Raw genomic sequence first — 13,536 nt, 5'->3', positions numbered from 1 at the left:
TGATTAATCGTTATGTCAATCATTAGCGCATTGATCCAGATATGTATCCCCGAAAAATAGAGAAAAATATAATGTATATGTAGATTAATGTATTTTATGAAGGTTTGTAAATATCGATGTTTATAGTTATTACAAATGATATTTGTTTCATATACATTTTCTTTGTTTCAGATGTGTTGATATGTATTAAAATTTACTTTGTTTTACAATTGTTATTTTGTTTCTAAACATTTTCTTTGTTTCAGATGTGTATGTATTAACATTTATACTTTGGTTTACAATAGTTATTGTTTCTAAACATTTTTTTATTTGTTTCAGATGTGTTTTTATGTATTAAAATTTAATTTGGTTTACAATTTTTATTTTGTTTCTAAACATTTAATTTTTTTAAGATGTGTTTATATGTATTAAAATGTTGTTTGGTTTACAATTGTTATTTTGTTTCTAAACATTTTCTTTGTTTCATATGTGTTTATATGTATTAGAATTTATTTTGGTTTACAATTGTTATTTGGTTTCTAAACATTTCCTTTTTTTTCAGATGTGTTTATATGTATAACAAGTTACTTTGGTTTACAATTGTTAATATATAATGTTTAAAGATTATAATTTTGTAATAAAATAATTTATTTTGCCATTATTTTCTATATGCCACTATTCTTTTAACAAATCTTGAATGCAAAAATATATTATAAAGGTTAAGAAAATAAGTGCTAAGAGTAAGCCCTTAAGGTATTTATTTGAATATGGGAAAACCTAGTAGCTGTTAAAAATAGAGGTTAGAATAAAACAAATAAAATTAGCAAGTCTTTTTTAACTCAAAAATCCAATCTGATAACATAAAGCACTGTTGAATATACTGTCGCTTGTTACAGCTACAATTCAATGACACAATAATGAATTAGCATCAGCTATGGAGGGATTACATTACAATAATCACATATGTAAAAGAGTGAGAGCAGCTGTAGACACTAGTGTGATGTCACAAAGACAATGTATTACCTATAATATATTGTCTGTAATAACTTTGATCATAAACTTTATTTATTTGAAACCTTTGATAATTGAAGATCAACAACTGTTATGTATTTAACTGTTTATCATGAGTGATTTTTAATAACCTTAACTCTTAAAAAAAAATGGAGACAAGTTAATAAAGAAAGTTTTTTATTGATCAACTGAAACTTTAATCCTCAAACACATAATATTGTTCTGAAACCATGTCCCTTGTTGCATTTCCACGCCTATTAGCTTGTTCGACACATATTTCTTCTGGTAAATCATCAGTATCTATTGGATCTTCATCTTCTAATGGACAGCCTCTTTTAATTGCAATATTGTGCAGTATGCAGCAAACCAATATAATTTTGGCAACTTTCTCTGGTGCATACTGCATAGCACCACCAGAACGATCAAGACATCGAAACCGCATTTTCAAAAGACCGAAAGTCCTCTCAATAATCCCCCTGGTAGATCGGTGAGCTTCATTGAAACGTACTTGACTTCTGGTCTGTGGGTTGTTATAGGGAGTCAACAGCCATTCTGTACATGAGTACCCTCCATCTCCTAATAGAAGATATAATAAATATAAATATTAATATAAGAATAATTATAAAGATTCAGAACTATACAATACAATTAAACTATACAGATTACAGTCGACAAATTGGGCGCAATTTTGGTACATTGAAATGAGAGACATATTAGACGCCAGTTATGCTTACCTAGAAGCCATCCGTCAGGCATATTTCCCTCCTCGAACTTCCGGTATAACCCAGTCTGCCTTAAAATGTAAGAATCATGACAGGATCCAGGAAAGTTAGAACGGACACTGATAATCCTCATGTGGGGGTCACAGACCATCTGGACATTCAAGGAATGGAAATGCTTTCGATTCCTATAGATCTCCTCACGAGCTTGAAGTGGTCTTACAGCAACATGGGTACAGTCTATGGCACCTAGGACATTGGGCATCCCAGCCATCCTATAGAAATTTGACTTGATAGATTGCCATTCTTCAGGGGTAGATGGCAAACAAACATATCGATGAAAAATAACCATCATAGCCCCTATTACTTTGGATAAGTGGCGTGAAAAAGCAGATTGACTCATTCCAATAATGACGCTAGAAACTGCCTGAAAGGAGCCTGTTGCAAAAAAATGCAATGCCGCTAATAGTTTGAGAAGTCCCGGAATAGCTTGTGAACGAGCAGTCATCGGCTCCAAATGATCTTCAATCTCTCGATACAGGTGTAATATCGATTCACGATCAAGCCGGAATCTTTGTATGATCTCTCGGTCAGAAAGGCCGTGCAAACCAACCCGTGGAAGGAATACACGGGGGACTCGAACTCTCCTTCTTCTAACCAATCGATTAGCTACATTTCCAGTATTCTGTCTTCTAGCCCGGATTCGCATCAAACGGAGAATAAACAAAAACAGAATTCTCTCCATAGCTGCTGAAATGAACAATGTAAGTACAATGCTGATATTACTGCCTTTTATATATGTCTAGACTGGCGTCTAGAGTGACTTTCCTATTGTTTTGTACCTTGCCCGCCACCTAAAAGGTGGCGAGGCAAAAATAACGAGGTGGGAGCGGAAATTGACGTGAGCGGACAAATAGATTTTTTAGTACATTCGTTTTTGGCGAGTTGGTGGTCAAATGTGTCTAATTACAGTAAAAAATGGAGAGGTAGCGAGGTATGGCGGATAAGTACGCTCGCAATTTTAAAGATGCGAGTTTTTACATAATTGACGGCTTTGTACATATCAGTTTGCGAGTTTGGGCGCGAGATTTGTTGCGGGTAGCTCGCTGACTGCTTAGTACATGGAGCCCTAAGTACTAAGCATTAAATCTCCATACCATCAAATTAATAATTTGAGTTCCTGATGGATAAAATGAATGATAAGATATAAGGTCTGGCCTTAATGGAAGTGACCAAGATTGGCAACTGGACATCCGAACAAGAACCATATACCAAAACCTGTGTGGCCATGCTGGAGCCACCAGCAACACAAAAGATTGCTCCCTGATGATTTTGAAAATCACTCTAAAAAGAAGAACCAGAGGCGAAAAGATATAGGCAGATTGATAACTCCAAGGAAGTGTCAATGCATACACTGCTTCCGCCAGAGGATCCCCGGACCTGAATAGGCCCCTGGGAAGTTCCTTGTTTAGATGAGATGCCATCAAATCTATTTCTGGAAGCCCTCACATCTGAACAATTTGAAAAAATACATCTGGGTACAGAGACCATTCTCCCGGATGTAAAGCTTCCGCTTCCCAATTGTCTATACCTGGGAAATGGACCGCAGAAATTAGACAGGAGCTGGATTTAGCCCAAGCAAGTATCCGAGATACTTCTTTTACAGCCTAAGGACTGAGAGTCACACCCTGATGATTGACATACGCCACAGTTGTGACATTATCTTGTCTGAAAAACAATAACGTCTCTTTCTTCAAAAAGAAGCCAAAACTGAAGAACTCTGGAAAATGCACGGAGTTCCAAATATCGATAGGTAATCTTGCCTCCTGAGATTTCCAAACCCTTTGTGCTGACAGAGGTCCCCAGACAGTCTCCCAACCTAAAAGACTCGCATCTGTAGTGATCATGGTCCAGGTTGAATGAACCGAAGAGACCCGTAGAACTATATGATAGTGATCTAACCCACCAAATCAAAGATAGTTGAACATTGGGATTCAAAGATATAAAAAGTGATATCCTAGAATCCCTGCACCATTAATTCAGTATAAAAAACTGGAAAGGTTTCTTATGAAAATGAGCAAAGGAAATCAAATCCAATGCTGCAGCCATAGTACCTAAAACATCCATGCATATAGCAAGTGAAGGAAATAATAGAGACTGAAGGTTCCGACAAACGGAACCCAATAAAATTGTCACTTGTCTGCTAGAGACAAAGACATTGACACAATCTATCTGAAAACCTAAAAAAAGGTGACCCGTGTCTGAGGAATCAAAGAGCTTTTGATAAAAAGATCATCTAACCATGTCTTGAAGAAACAACAAAAGTTGAATCGTATGAGATTCCGCAGCACGAAAAGACCGTCCAAATAAGGAAACACTAAGAACCTTGAAAAGATTCTTAGAGCTGTCCAGAAGGAAAAGCAACAAATTGGTAATCAAAGATACAGGAGTATACCCCAGCGCCAACAAAAACCTTGTGAGCCTGAGGCGGTGGTACCTAGCTCCCACCTAAAGAAAGATAATTTTGAGGAATGAGCCCAGGCGCCAACAATACGGAGGCTAAGGTTAGGTATAAGAGTGGACTATTACAGCACTATTTAAAGTGGACTATTACAGCACTATTTAAAGTACTATTAAAATTATAAAAGACAATTTATTACATGGAAAAATAAAAAACTCATAAAAGACTCTTGTAAAAACACAATATTACATGTGCATGGATCCACGCTAATAAAACATAAAAACTTCAAAGCATCAATACATAATAGAAGTAAACACAAAGAATTGGTACTGTTTGGTGTAACAATATAAAAAAATATTCCAGAATATTCAGTTGGATGATTTAGGAATACATAAAAATATAATAAATATAATAAAGTGAAAGATCCAGATAACAATAAAAATAAATGTGGCAGTGTTCCAATATTAAATGTTCCAATGAAAAAACGTTCCAATGAAAAAAATGAAATAAAATATCAATCCTGTGTGGTAAAATGAAATAAAACGTCAATCCTGTGATTTTCAGTGGAAAATATGATGAAATAATCAAAGCAAAAAACAAAAGGCAAAAAACAAAAGGCAAAAAATGAAAAGTTTAAATCCTTTGAGTGAAAGTTAATCCCTGTGTCCGGTGTTGAATGTGTTGATATCCTTATCCCTTAGTGTTTGGTATCCTACTCCCTGTCTTGATAAAGGCCTAGGAAGGGCCGAAACGCGTAGACCTGGTAAGCATCATTTCATTAGGAGTACTCATTTGTAAAGGTTTTACACATTGTGTATATTTTTTTATTCACAGGTTTCCTATTTTTGTGTTTTTGGATTTTTGATTTTTTGTATTAGTTTATTATATTTTGAATTCTTGCACTCAGCATCTTTTAGTATTTCTCACTGGGGCAGAGTCCCCTTGAGCCCCCACAACACTAAGGGAGTAGGATACCAAACACTAAGGGATAAGGATATCAACACATTCAACACCGGACACAGGGATTAACTTTCACTCAAAGGATTTAAACTTTTCATTTTTTGCATTTTGTTTTTTGCTTTGATTATTTCATAATTTTTTCCACTGAAAATCACAGGATTGACGTTTTATTTCATTTTACCACACAGGATTGATATTTTATTTCATTTTTTTCATTGGAACGTTTTTTCCGTGGAACATTTAATATTGGAACACTGCCACATTTATTTTTATTGTTATCTGGATCTTTCACTTTATTATATTTATTATATTTTTATGTATTCCTAAATCATCCAACTGAATATTCTGGAATATTTTTTTAGATTGTTACACCAAACAGTACCAATTCTTTGTGTTTACTTCTATTATGTATTTATGCTTTGAAGTTTTTATGTTTTATTAGCGTGGATCCATGCACATGTAATATTGTGTTTTTACAAGAGTCTTTTATGAGTTTTTTATTTTTTCATGTAATAAATTGTCTTTTATAATTTTAATAGTACTTTAAATAGTGCTGTAATAGTCCACTTTAAATAGTGCTGTAATAGTCCACTCTTATACCTAACCTTAGCCTCCGTATTGTTGGCGCCTGGGCTCATTCCTCACAACAAATTGGTAATGCTTGTCAAAAAAAGAGAATCTCAGAAAATGATAATAATCTGAATGAAAATAGAAAATTAAGATATGCATCTATTGTATCTATTGTGAACAAATAATGCCATTACTGACCAAAAAGGCAGAATAGACCATATAAACTTCATTCTAAAAGATGGTATACTTATATGACAATTCAAAAAGATTTTCTATCTTTGAAATAATGAATAGTTTTGAATAAAACCCCCAAATCCTGTTCCTAAAAAGGAACTGGTATAAATACCCCAGAAAACTCCAGGTCTGAGCAGCGCCTTGAGACCCAACGGGTAACCAGCCGCGCTTAACAAGTACCCAATACATATAGGACTGAAACACACTTCAGGAAAGTGTGAGCCTTACTGGAATAACTGGAATATGTTAGAGAGAAAAAAAATACTTCTCACAGACAGTTTTACTCTGAATCCTATTCTGTATCCAAATCTAAGAAGTTTGGACCAAATTGAACCAAACAAATTTATTAAAAAAGTCTTAACCTGCCCCTTACCAGCTAAGCTGGAATAAGAACTGCACCTAAACGCAAACTATAAACATGTTACTTGGGGAAGAATTTAGAATTCCGTTCCTTAGTAAGAAAAAAAGCTTAATATTTAGCCTTAGAACTCAATCTTGAAGCCCAGAGTAACAGTTGAAGAATTGAATCCAAGTGTGAACCAAATAATTGATTGCCTTGGAAAAAAAGAAATATGGAATTTAGAAATCAAATTAGCATTCCAAGATTGAAATCATAAAGTTCTTCTAGCTAAAATAGCTAAAGACATAGATTAAACATAATTTGCGAAAATATCAAAAAAATGACGACACAAATGAAATTATTAGCATGTTGATCAATTTAACAATGCTAAACAAATCATAATCCAATACTTGTTGCACTAAAGTATCCAACCAGAAAGCTGAAGCAGTTGCAACATCAGCCAAATAAATTACAGGTCTAAGAAAAGTACCTGAAAATAAATAATTTTCCTTAAATAAGATACAAGTTTCCCAAGGAAAAAAATAAATACTATCTGCTATAGCAATAGTAGTATGTTAGCAAGAGTAGAGATAGCCCCATTAACTTGAGGGATCTTCCTCAAAACTTAAAACCAACTGGCGGCAAAGAATACAATTAAAAACCTTAAAAAAGGAATAAAAGAAATTCCCGGCCTATTCCATTCCCTAGTATCAGGAACTGGAAAAAAACCTCTGAAGAAACCACAGAAGGTTAATAAGCAGAATTTAAATGTTAGCTAGTCTTAATCAAAAGAACTAGTTACTTCAATATCCAAAATAATCAACACCTTTTCAACAAAAAACGAATGTACTCTATTTAAAAATAAAAAAGTAGATTTGTTAGTGTCAATATCTGATGAAGAATATTCTGAATGAGAAAATACACCATCAGAGAAAGATAATTCAGTATGTTGTTGGTCATTTGAAACTTCATCAACTAAATGAGAAGTTTAAAAAAGACCTAAAAATTTTATTAGAAGGCGGGATAGCAGACAAAGCCTTTATACTAGAATCAGAAAAATATTTTTTATAAATTCCTAAATATATCTTGTACATAAGATGTAAAAAGAATAGCAATAGATAATGCATAAATACTAATGGACTCTGCATGTAAAAGTTTATCATAAAAACTTATTACAAACCATAGCTAAATATAAACATTCATAACGTTAAAATAAATGAACTTAGCTTTGGTAGGACTGATATCAGTTATCAGGAATCCCTCAGTATTTTCTGATACAGGAACAGCTTTTGAAATATCTTGCAATATGTAATAGAAAAAAACAACATATAAAGCAAAATTATCAAATTCCTTAAATGACAGTTTCAGGAATGGGAAAAAATGCAAAACAAACAAGCCTCTAGCAACCAGAAGCAACAAAAAAGTGAGACTGAAATAATGTGAAAAAAGTGGCGCCAAGTATGACGCCCACATTTTTTGGCGCCAAGTAAGACGCCCACATTATTTGGCGGCAAGTATGACGCCCATATTTTTTGGCGCCAAAAATGACGCCCACTTTTTTGGCGCAAAAAAAGTCTGTAAGACACATGCGTCAAAAAATGACTCAACCATGTGTAAACTTCCGGCGCCATAGTTGACGAAATTTTGCGCAAAAAAGTTCACGCCAAGAATGACACAATAAATTGAAGAATTTTCTGCCCCCGCGAGCCTAACAGCCCGCAAGGAAAAAAGTCAATTTGAAAATTTTTGAAGGTAAGAAAAAATATTTATTCATATGCATTTCCAAAAAATATGTAGATAGCCAAACCAGTACTGAAACGAGAATCAGTAGAGGTAATGGTATATAAGAGTATATCGTCGATCTGAAAAGGGAGGTAGGAGAAGAAATCTCTACGACTGATAACAGAGAACCTATGAAATAGATCCCCTAGAGGAAGACCATTGTATTCAAATAGGCAATACTCTCTTCACATCCCTCTGACATTCACTGCACTCTGAGAGGAAAACCGGGCTTCAGCCTGCTGCGAAGCGCATATCAACGTAGAATCTAGCACAAACTTACTTCACCACCTCCATGGGAGGCAAAGTTTGTAAAACTGAATTGTGGGTGTGGTGAGGGGTGTATTTATAGGCATTTTAAGGTTTGGGAAACTTTGCCCCTCCTGGTAGGAATGTATATCCCGTACGTCACTAGCTCATGGACTCTTGCTAATTACATGAAAGAAATACACTTACAAGATCTCATCTGGCCAGTTTGAAATGGTCACCTGACCCCTCCTTCTCTGACGTCTCCCAAAAGCTTCCACTAGTACAGGATGCTTTTGTCCCTGCACGCTCCTGTGTCTCCCTTCATTCAGTTCAGTGAGACACTCATATGGCACCCCCCTCACACTATCTCCCCTCACTTCACTATCTCCCTCATTCATCCCCATGGCCGCAATTTCAGCTCTCTAGCTGTTCGTACCCGGCACTCACTGCCTCTCAACCATGATGTGCGCTGTGTTACAGAGAATGAGAGACAGCGAGTGCCGGGCAGACGCCGATGTGATGTGGGTCTGTTCGTGTAACAGCAATAACCGGGTCTACAAGCTGTTCCTGCCGGCACTCACTGCCTCTCATTCTCTGTAATAGTGTATCAGTGAAACAACATATAACTACTGTATGTTAGAAGAAGGTTTTATATGATAGTTAGATTTTAAAAGCGTAACAGCCAAGAGGTTAAAAATGAAAGCTCTGTAAGGATCATATTAAATAGCAAAACACAATAACTTCAATAGGTCTTCCTTTCAGCAGAACGTTCTGTCTGCACAAACACAAACACACGCTTAGGAGCAGCAGGAGCTGTCTTTCACTGTAATCACTGTGCAGAGTAAAAGTCGTTCTGCATCCCATCCTTACACACGCACAAAATACAAGAGAGAACAGGAAGAGATTGTGCAGACAGAACGTTCTGCTGAAAGGAAGACCTATAGAAGTTATTGTGTTTTACTATTTAATATGATTCTTACAGAGCCTTCTTAATCTCTTGGCTGTTACGCTGTTAAAATCTAACTATCATATAAAACCTGCTTCTAACATACAGTAGTTATATAATGTTTCAATGATACACTATTACAGAGAATGAGAGGCAGTGAGTGCCGGGCAGGAACAGCTTGTAGACCCGGTTATCGCTGTTACACGCACAGACCCACATCACATTGCCGCCTGCCCGGCACTCACTGCCTCTCATTCTCTATAACACACAGTGCACAGCATGGATGAGAGGCAGTGAGTGCCGGGTACGAACAGCTGCTAGAGAGCTGAAATTGCAGCTGTGGGGATGAATGAGGGTGATAGTGAAGTGAGGAGATAAATAGTGTGAGGAGGGTGCCATATGAGTGTCTCACTGAACTGAATGAAGGGAGATACAGGGGCGCGCAGGGACGAAAAGATCCTGTACTAGTGGAAGCTTTTTGGAGATGTCAGAGAAGGAGGGGTCAGGCGGCCATTTCAAAACGGCCAGATGAGATCTAGTAAGTGTATTTTCTGCCAAAGTTTATTTAGATGAACATTGGGCTAAAGTTTGCTGTAAAGATCGTAAATTAACTAATCTAAATAAGTAACAGTAATTTTTGGGTTGACTGTCCCTTTAAAATGCAGACATATAATTTTATACAGCGGTTTCATTTGTCTCATGCACACCCAGACCCCACTCTTGTTCCTTATATACAGATATATAATATTATAGAGAGATTCTCTCTGCCTCACACACCCAGCCCCCTCTCCATTAGCTTCTATACATACATAAAATATTATAGAACGTTTCCCATTGCATCACACACACAGTACTATGTACCTTATATAAAAATATATAATATTATAGAGATGTTCCCATTGTTTTACACAAAGACAGACCCCTCCCCAGTACCTTATATACAGATATATAATATAAAGAGGTTCCAATTCCAGACATCCCAACCTGCAAAAACTCATTTCAGGGAGGTGGCTTCACCGGCTACTGCGCCGCCACCCACCCCCCCTCCCAGTTATATATTGGACACCTTAAAACCCTAAATAAGATAGAGACTTATCATTAAAGTAGCTTCCCACTAAAGTCACATTAAAAAAGTAGCTTTATTGCACAACCACATACAACAAACCTATATTCCAATGATCGTACGCTTGTTGAATGCTTAAATATTTTAGAATACGAAGTTTAATTACGTGCAGTAAATAAGGTAGTATTTGTGTTTTATTTTATTAAAATCAGGGGGGGCTTTTTGGTTACTGATGCATGTTTGAGGGTTCTATAACGTCCCAGTAACTAAAGGCATTCCTTAAAGAAATAATTTTCCGTATTTGGGCCACATTGGATCATGGTACTTGGAGTTTCAGGATGATTGCATAACATTTCCTGGCATCAGGGAGCAGCTATTATAACCAGGGAGACTCCCTAAACTTCAGGGAGAGTTGGGATGTCTGCATTGTCTCACACACCCAGCCCCCTCTCCATTAGCTTCTATACATACATAAAATATTATAGAACGTTTCCCATTGCATCACACACAGTACTATGTACCTTATATAAAAATATATAATATTATAGAGATGTTCCCATTGTCTTACACACACAGACCCCTCCCCAGTACCGTATATACAGATATATATTATAGAGAGGTTCCCATTGTCTCACACACATACCGCCCCTTCCCCAGTACCTTATATACAGATATATATTAGAAAGGTTCCCATTGTCTCACACACACAGAGTCCTCCCCAGTACCTTATATACAGATATATATTACAGAGAGGTTCCCGCTGTTTTATACACAAAGACCCCTCCCCAGTACCTTATATACAGATATATAATATAGAGAAGTCCCATTGTCTCACACACACCGCCCCCTCCCCAGTACCTTATATACAGATATATATTATAGAGAGGTTCCCATTGTCTCACACACACAGACCCCTCCCCAGTGCCTTATATACAGATATATATTATAGAGGTTCCCATTGTCTCACACACATAGACCCCTCCCCAGTACCTTATATACAGATATATATTATAGAGAAGTCCCATTGTCTCACACACACAGACCCCTCCCCAGTACCTTATATACAGATATATATTATAGAGATATCCCCATTGTCTCACACACACAGACCCCTCCACAGTACCTTATATACAGATATATATTATAGAGAGGTTCCCATTGTCTCACACACACCGCCCCCTTCCCAGTGCCTTATATACAGATATATATTATAGAGAGGTTCCCATTGTCTCACACACACAGACCCCTCCCCAGTGCCTTATATACAGATATATATTATAGAGGTTCCCATTGTCTCACACACATAGACCCCTCCCCAGTACCTTATATACAGATATATATTATAGAGAAGTCCCATTGTCTCACACTACAGACCCCTCTCCAGTACCTTATATACAGATATATATTATAGAGAGGTTCCTTTGCCTCACACACACACCGCCCCCTCCCCAGTTCCTTATATACAGATATATATTACAGAGAGGTTCCTTTGTCTCATACACACACAGATCCCTCTCCAGTACCTTATATACAGATATATATTATAGAGAGGTTCCTTTGCCTCACACACACTGCCCCCTCCCCAGTACCTTATATACAGATATATATTATAGAGAGGTTCCTTTGCCTCACACACACACCGCCCCCTCCCCAGTACCTTATACACAGGTATAAAATATTATAGAGATATCCCCATTGTCTCACACAAACATCTCCCCGGTGCATTATACAGAGATAAATAATATTATAAAGAGGTTTCCTCTGACTCACACACACCCCGCCCCCTCCCCAGTACCTTATACACAGGTATAAAATATTATAGAGATATCCCCATTGTCTCACACAAACATCTCCCCGGTGCATTATACACAGATAAATAATATTATAAAGAGGTTTCCTCTGACTCACACACACCCTCCTTCCAGTACCTTATATACAGATATATATTATAGAGATATCCCCATTGTCTCATACACACAGACCCCTCCCCAGTACCTTATATACAGATATATATTATAGAGATATCCCCATTGTCTCACACACACAGACCCCTCCCCAGTACCTTATATACAGATATATATTATAGAGATATCCCCATTGTCTCACACACACAGATCCCTCCCCAGTACCTTAAACACAGGTATATATTATAGAGAGGTTCCCATTGTCTTACACACACAGACCCCTCCCCAGTACCTTATATACAGATATATATTATAGAGAGGTTCCCATTGTCTCATACACACAGACCCCTCCCCAGTACCTTAAACACAGGTATATATTATAGAGAGGTTCCCATTGTCTTACACACACAGACCCCTCCCCAGTACCTTATATACAGATATATATTATAGAGATATCCCCATTGCCTCACACATAAACACCTGCCCGGTGCATTATACACAGATAAATAATATTATAAAGAGGTTTCCTCTGACTCACACCCTCCTTCCAGTACCTTATATACAGATATATATTATAGAGATATCCCCATTGTCTCTCACACACACAGAGCCCTCCCCAGTACCTTATATACAGATATATATTATAGAGATATCCCCATTGTCTCACACACACAGACCCCTCCCCAGTACCTTATACACAGATAAATAATATTATAATGAGGTTTCCTCTGACTCACACACACGCTCCTAGAAGGGTCTAGCTGCAGCTCTTCCACTCTAGACAGGAAACATGTGACCTCCACTCAAAGCTTTTTTTTTCTTTGCTTTTTTTTTTTTTAATCAACTTTAATGTAACAAACAACCTATAGACAATAATTCTGAAAACGAAACATTTTGCAGCTTTCTTGTTCTTCTTAATGTGCACTCACAGTGGTTTATGCTGATTGTCATTTATAAGGTAACTACTGTAACTGTCATTTATAAGGTAACCACTGTGACTGTCATTTATAAGGTAATCACTGTGACTGTCATTTATAAGGTAACTACTGTGACTGTCATTTATAAGGTAACCACTGTGACTGTCATTTATAAGGTAACCACTGTGACTGTCATTTATAAAGTAACCACTGTGACTGTCATTTATAAAGTAATCACTGTGACTGTCATTTATAAGGTAACCACTGTGACTGTCATTTATAAAGTAATCACTGTGACTGTCATTTATAAAGTAACCACTGTGACTGTCATTTATAAGGTAACCACTGTGACTGTCATTTATAAAGTAATCACTGTGACTGTCATTTATAAGGTAACCACTGTG

The 13,536-nt window shown here is 36.7% G+C and overlaps 1 protein-coding gene and 1 long non-coding RNA gene across 2 annotated transcripts in view; both read right to left on the bottom strand.

Moving 5' to 3' along the window:
- Window positions 1-13,536, bottom strand: part of LOC128661351 (zinc finger protein 585A) — a 1,234,370-nt gene that overhangs the window by 734,320 nt on the left and 486,514 nt on the right. The window lies entirely within an intron of this gene.
- Window positions 1,151-12,996, bottom strand: LOC128659964 (uncharacterized). The gene is made up of 2 exons (XR_008402491.1): window positions 12,953-12,996; window positions 1,151-1,566 (listed from the first exon to the last, which is right to left on the bottom strand). It is a non-coding gene; the product is annotated as an uncharacterized LOC128659964 (long non-coding RNA).

The sequence above is a fragment of the Bombina bombina genome, chromosome 5 (genome assembly GCF_027579735.1).
Source record: "Bombina bombina isolate aBomBom1 chromosome 5, aBomBom1.pri, whole genome shotgun sequence".
Taxonomy (NCBI): domain Eukaryota; kingdom Metazoa; phylum Chordata; class Amphibia; order Anura; family Bombinatoridae; genus Bombina; species Bombina bombina.
Note: the sequence above shows the minus strand (reverse complement) of the source record. Positions and strands in the feature narration are given on the sequence as shown.